Genomic DNA, 7468 nt, shown 5'->3' on the forward strand with positions numbered 1-7468 from the left:
AAGAGCCCCGCCCCCTGACCTCACCTCACCAACTCACTACTAACAAACCCGACATGTACAGAGGTAAGAGCCCCGCCCTTTGATGTCACCAACTCAATACTAAAAAAAACCGACATGTACAGAGGTAAGAGCCCTGACCCCTGACGTCACCACCTCACTACTAACAAACCCGACATGTACAGAGGTATGAGCCCCGCCCTCTTATGTCACCAACTCACTACTAACAAACCCGACATGTACAGAGGTAAGAGCCCCGCCCCCTGACGTCACCAACTCACTACTAACAAACCCGACATGTACAGAGGTAAGAGCCCCGCCGCCTGACGCCACCAACTCACTACTAACAGACCCGACATGTACAGAGGTAAGAGCCCCGCCCCCTGACGTCACCAACTCACTACTAACAAACCCGACATTTACAGAGGTAAGAGCCCCGCCCCCTTACCTCACCAACTCACTACTAACAAACCCGACATCTTCAGAGGTAAGAGCCCCGCCCCCTGACGTCACCAACTCACTACTAACAAACCCGACATGTACAGAGGTAAGAGCCCCACCCCCTGACGTCACCAACTCACAACTAACAAACCGACATGTACAGAGGTAACAGCCCCGCCCCCTGACATCACCAACTCACTACTAACAATCCCGACATGTACCGAGGTAACAGCCCCGCCCCCTGACGTCACCGCCTCACTACTAACAAACCCGACATGTACAGAGGTAAGAGCCCCGCCCCCTGACGTCATCAACTCACTACTAACAAACCCGACATGTACCGAGGTAATAATAATTTAAATATATAGAAGTAAGAAATAATAGAAACATGCCATGGTGATCCTCTTAGGAGACCTCAAGATTGACTTTTAGATTAACCTTTTAAAGGTCTTTTCTGGCTCAGTGCTATGCAGGAACCGCCTTACGAGTTATTGGGCACATTAGAAATGCCACTAATAACACGTCATTCTATATACCAGCTTTATGTTGTCTGAATATCATGTCCGTCTTCAGTAAACTTGGCAATCTTATATCCGAACAGCCTTGCATGCCTGGTAAGGAGGCCAGTAGTCTGATATTCAGAGAATACTGTTTAAAAACAAACCTTAACTAGCAAGATTATAGAAAATACAGATTATACATATCCAGAGTATACATATATGTAGCATAAGCATGTAATGGCAATTATTGGCATTATACACATTATATACTGTATACTTCTCTCCAGGGAAGGTCCTCGCCATTGATGCCTCCATTTTCATACATCAGTTCCACTCTGCGGTGCCTGAGCTCACGAATCGTCATGGAGATGAGATCAGGTAAAAATATTAGACGTACTCAGCGGAGACATATACTCTTCTGTTCATACCCATCAGCCATCGTCACCTCCCCTACTTACACCAAGACAGCCATCATCTCCTCTTCCTACACCCAGACAGCCATAATCTCCTCCCCTGCCTACACCCAGACAGCCATCATCTCCTCTTCCTACACCAGACAGCCATCATCTCCTCCCCTGCCTACACCCAGACAGCCATCATCTCCTCCCCTGCCTACACCCAGACAGCCATCATCTCCTCCCCTGCCTACACCCAGACAGCCATCATCTCCTCTTCCTACACCCAGACAGCCATCATCTCCTCTTCCTACACCCAGACAGCCATCATCTCCTCTTCCTACACCCAGACAGCCATCATCTCCTCCCCTGCCTACACCAGACAACCATCATCTCCTTTGCCTACACCCGACAACCATCATCTCCTCCCCTGAAAACACCCAGACAACCATCATCTCCTCCCCTGAAAACACCCAGACAACCATCATCTCCTCCCCTGCCTACACCAGACATCCATCATCTCCTCCCCTGCCTACACCCGACAACCATCATCTACTCCCCTGAAAACACCCAGACAACCATCATCTCCTCCCCTGAAAACACCCAGACAACCATCATCTCCTCCCCTGCCTACACCAGACATCCATCATCTCCTCCCCTGCCTACACCCGACAGCCATCATCTCCTCCCCTGCCTACACCCGACATCCATCATCTCTTCCCCTGCCTACACCAGACAACCATCATCTCTTCCCCTGCCTACACCAGACAACCATCATCTCCTCCCCTGCCTACACCAGACAACCATCATCTCCTCCCCTGCCTACACCCATCATCTCCTCCCCTGCCTACACCCGACATCCATCATCTCTTCCCCTGCCTACACCAGACAACCATCATCTCCTCCCCTGCCTACACCGGACATCCATCATCTTCTCCCCTGCCTACACCAGACAACCATCATCTCCTCCCCTACCTACACCTGACAGCCATCATCTCCTCCCCTGCCTACACCAGACAACCATCATCTCCTCCCCTACCTACACCGGAGAACCATCATCTCCTCCCCTGCCTACACCAGACAGCCATCATCTCCTCCCCTACCTACACCTGACAGCCATCATCTCCTCCCCTACCTACACCGGAGAGCCATCATCTCCTCCCCTGCCTACACCAGACATCCATCATCTCCTCCCCTGCCTACACCAGACAACCATCATCTCCTCCCCTACCTACACCGGAGAGCCATCATCTCCTCCCCTGCCTACACCCATCATCTCCTCCCCTGCCTACACCAGACATCCATCATCTCCTCCCCTGCCTACACCAGACAACCATCATCTCCTCCCCTGCCTACACCAGACATCTATCATCTCCTCCCCTGCCTACACCAGACAACCATCATCTCCTCCCCTGCCTACACCAGACATCCATCATCTCCTCCCCTGAAAACACCCAGACATCCATCATCTCCTCCCCTGCCTACACCCGACAGCCATCATCTCCTCCCCTGCCTACACCAGACATCCATCATCTCCTCCCCTGCCTACACCAGACAACCATAATCTCCTCCCCTACCTACACCGGAGAGCCATCATCTCCTCCCCTGCCTACACCAGACATCCATCATCTCCTCCCCTGCCTACACCAGACAACCATCATCTCCTCCCCTGCCTACACCAGACAACCATCATCTCCTCCCCTGCCTACACCAGACAACCATCATCTCCTCCCCTACACCTGACGGCCTCAGTCTTATCCTTTCCCTATACCCATCTACCATTGTCTTCTGCCTTTGTATTTCCACTATATTGGGAACCACATGTTCCTTTGAGCAGTGGATTTCTGTTTGTTTGGCTGGAGATATTGATGGATATATTGCGCTGCTCTCTTCCTCTGATACGGACAGCTGTGACAGGTTCCTCTATGGTGTGTGCAGTAGCGTTCTTATTAGAATTTAAATCTTGTTATTGGAGTCTAAAATAAATAGTGGCCATGATGTCCGGCGTCATACACGCTGCCCTCACATCTCATTGTGCAGCACAGATCCTGCCAGTAATCCGTGTTCTCCTCTCCAGGGTATTGCAGGGCTTCTTCCAGCGCACGGTCTTCATGCTGCAGAATGAGATCAAACCGTTGTATGTATTTGATGGGATCCCACCAGAAACCAAGCGCCTCAAAGTAAGTACAAGATGAGGAACCAGAGAGCGTGAGCAGAGGCAGGAGCAGAGGCAGGGGGCAGAGGCAGGAGCAGAGACCGGAGCAGAGGCAGGAGCAGAGGCAGGAGCAGAGACCGGAGCAGAGGCAGGAGCAGAGACCGGAGCAGAGGCAGGAGCAGAGGCAGGAGCAGAGACCGAAGCAGAGGCAGGAGCAGAGACCGGACTAGAGACCGGAGCAGAGACCAGAGCAGAGGCAGGAGCAGAGACCAGAGCAAAGGCAGGAGCAGAGGCAGGAGCAGAGACCGGAGCAGAGACCGGAGCAGAGACCAGAGCAGAGACCGGAGCAGAGACCGGAGCAGAGGCCGGAGCAGAGGCAGGAGCAGAGGCCGGAGCAGAGGCCGGAGCAGAGGCAGGAGCAGAGACTGGAGCAGAGGCAGGAGCAGAGACCGGAGCAGAGGCAGGAGCAGAGACCGAAGCAGAGGCAGGAGCAGAGGCAGGAGCAGAGACCGGAGCAGAGACCGGAGCAGAGACCAGAGCAGAGACCAGAGGCAGGAGCAGAGACCGGAGCAGAGGCAGGAGCAGAGGCCGGAGCAGAGGCCGGAGCAGAGGCAGGAGCAGAGGCAGGAGCAGAGGCAGGAGCAGAGACCGGAGCAGAGGCAGGAGCAGAGACCGGAGCAGAGGCAGGAGCAGAGACCGAAGCAGAGGCAGGAGCAGAGGCAGGAGCAGAGACCGGACCAGAGACCGGAGCAGAGACCAGAGCAGAGACTAGAGCAGAGGCAGGAGCAGAGACCAGAGCAGAGGCAGGAGCAGAGGCAGGAGCAGAGACCGGAGCAGAGACCAGAGCAGAGTCCAGAACAGAGACCGGAGCAGAGACCGGAGCAGAGGCAGGAGCAGAGACCGGAGCAGAGGCAGGAGCAGAGACCGGAGCAGAGGCCGGAGCAGGAGCAGAGACCAGAGCAGAGGCAGGAGCAGAGACCGGAGCAGAGACCGGAGCCGAGGCAGGAGCAGAGGCAGGAGCAGAGGCAGGAGCAGAGACCAGAGCAGAGACCGGAGCAGAGGCAGGAGCAGAGGCCGGAGCAGAGGCCGGAGCAAAGACCGGAGCAGAGGCAGGAGCAGAGGCAGGAGCAGAGGTAGGAGCAAAGGCAGAAGCAGAGGCCGGAGCAGAGGCCGGAGCAGGAGCAGAGACAGGAGCAGAGGCAGGAGCAGAGACAGGAGCAGAGACCGGAGCAGAGACAGGAGCAGAGGCAGGAGCAGAGACCTGTGTGGTGTATCTATGACATAGAATATGACAGATCTGTGACATGTGAGGTGTATCTATGACATGTAATATGACAGATCTGTGACATGTGTGGTGTATCTATGACATATAATATGACAGATCTGTGACATGTGTGGTGTATATATGACATATAATATGACAGATCTGTGACATGTGTGGTGTATCTATGACATATAATATGACAGATCTGTGACATGTGTGGTGTATCTATGACATATAATATGACAGATCTGTGACATGTGTGGTGTATCTATGACATGTAATATGACAGATCTGTGACACATGTGTGGTGTATCTATGACATGTAATATGACAGATCTGTGACATGTGTGGTCTATCTATGACATATAATATGACAGATCTGTGACATGTGTGGTGTATATATGACATGTAATATGACAGATCTGTGACATGTGTGGTGTATCTATGACATATAATATGACAGATCTGTGACATGTGTGGTGTATATATGACATGTAATATGACAGATCTGTGACACGTGTGGTGTATCTATGACATACAATATGACAGATCTGTGACATGTGTGGTGTATATATGACATGTAATATGACAGATCTGTGACATGTGTGGTGTATCTATGACATACAATATGACAGATCTGTGACATGTGTGGTGTATATATGACATGTAATATGACAGATCTGTGACATGTGTGGTGTATCTATGACATACAATATGACAGATCTGTGACATGTGTGGTGTATATATGACATGTAATATGACAGATCTGTGACATGTGTGGTGTATCTATGACATGTAATATGACAGATCTGTGACATGTGAGGTGTATCTATGACATGTAATGTGACAGATCTGTGACATGTGTGGTGTATCTATGACATGTAATATGACAGATCTGTGACATGTGTGGTGTATCTATGACATACAATATGACAGATCTGTGACATGTGTGGTGTATCTATGACATGTAATATTTGACAGATCTGTGACATGTGTGGTGTATCTATGACATATAATATGACAGATCTGTGACATGTGTAGTGTATATATGACATACAATATGACAGATCTGTGACATGTGTGGTGTATATATGACATGTAATATGACAGATCTGTGACACGTGTGGTATATCTATGACATGTAATATGACAGATCTGTAAACACGTGTGGTGTATCTATGACATGTAATATGACAGATGTGTGACGTGTGGTGTATCTATGACATATAATATGACAGATCTGTGACATGTGTGGTGTATCTATGACATGTAATATGACAGATCTGTGACATGTGTGGTGTATCTATGACATATAATATGACAGATCTGTGACATGTGTGGTGTATCTATGACATATAATATGACAGATCTGTGACATGTGTGGTGTATATATGACATATAATATGACAGATCTGTGACATGTGTGGTGTATCTATGACATATAATATGACAGATCTGTGACATGTGTGGTGTATCTATGACATACAATATGACAGATATGTGACATGTGAGGTGTATCTATGACATATAATATGACAGATCTGTGACGTGAGGTGTATCTATGACATGTAATGTGACAGATCTGTGACATGTGTGGTGTATCTATGACATACAATATGACAGATCTGTGACATGTGTGGTGTATCTATGACATATAATATGACAGATCTGTGACATGTGTGGTGTATCTATGACATATAATATGACAGATGTGTGACATGTGTGGTGTATCTATGACATATAATATGACAGATGTGTGACATGTGTGGTGTATCTATGACATATAATATGACAGATCTGTGACATGTGTGGTGTATCTATGACATATAATATGGCAGATCTGTGACATGTGTGGTGTATCTATGACATATAATATGACAGATCTGTGACATGTGTGGTGTATCTATGACATGTAATATGACAGATCTGTGACATGTGTGGTGTATATATGACATATAATATGACAGATCTGTGACGTGTGTGGTGTATCTATGACATACAATATGACAGATCTGTGACATGTGTGGTGTATCTATGACATGTAATATTTGACAGATCTGTGACATGTGTGGTGTGTCTATGACATATAATATGACAGATCTGTGACATGTGTGGTGTATATATGACATACAATATGACAGATCTGTGACATGTGTGGTGTATATATGACATGTAATATGACAGATCTGTGACACGTGTGGTATATCTATGACATGTAATATGACAGATCTGTGACATGTGTGGTGTATCTATGACATACAATATGACAGATCTGTGAAATGTGTGGTGTATATATGACATGTAATATGACAGATCTGTGACATGTGTGGTGTATCTATGACATACAATATGACAGATCTGTGACATGTGTGGTGTATCTATGACATATAATATGACAGATCTGTGACATGTGTGGTGTATCTATGACATGTAATATGGCAGATCTGTGACATGTGTGGTGTATATATGACATGTAATATGACAGATCTGTGACACGTGTGGTATATCTATGACATGTAATATGACAGATCTGTGACATGTGTGATGTATCTATGACATATAATATGACAGATCTGTGACATGTGTGGTGTATCTATGACATATAATATGACAGATCTGTGACATGTGTGGTGTATCTATGACATATAATATGACAGATCTGTGACATGTGTGGTGTATCTATGACCTATAATATGACAGATCTGTGACATGTGTG

General features: G+C 47.9%; 1 long non-coding RNA gene across 1 annotated transcript; it reads left to right on the forward strand.

Annotated features, from left to right (window-relative positions):
* Positions 1-767: 767 nt before the first annotated feature.
* On the forward strand, positions 768-3508 carry LOC142699473 (uncharacterized). The gene is made up of 3 exons (XR_012866297.1): positions 768-783; positions 1226-1316; positions 3411-3508. It is a non-coding gene; the product is annotated as an uncharacterized LOC142699473 (long non-coding RNA).
* Positions 3509-7468: the final 3960 nt, after the last annotated feature.

Source organism: Rhinoderma darwinii, unplaced genomic scaffold (genome assembly GCF_050947455.1).
Source record: "Rhinoderma darwinii isolate aRhiDar2 unplaced genomic scaffold, aRhiDar2.hap1 Scaffold_1596, whole genome shotgun sequence".
NCBI lineage: Eukaryota > Metazoa > Chordata > Amphibia > Anura > Rhinodermatidae > Rhinoderma > Rhinoderma darwinii.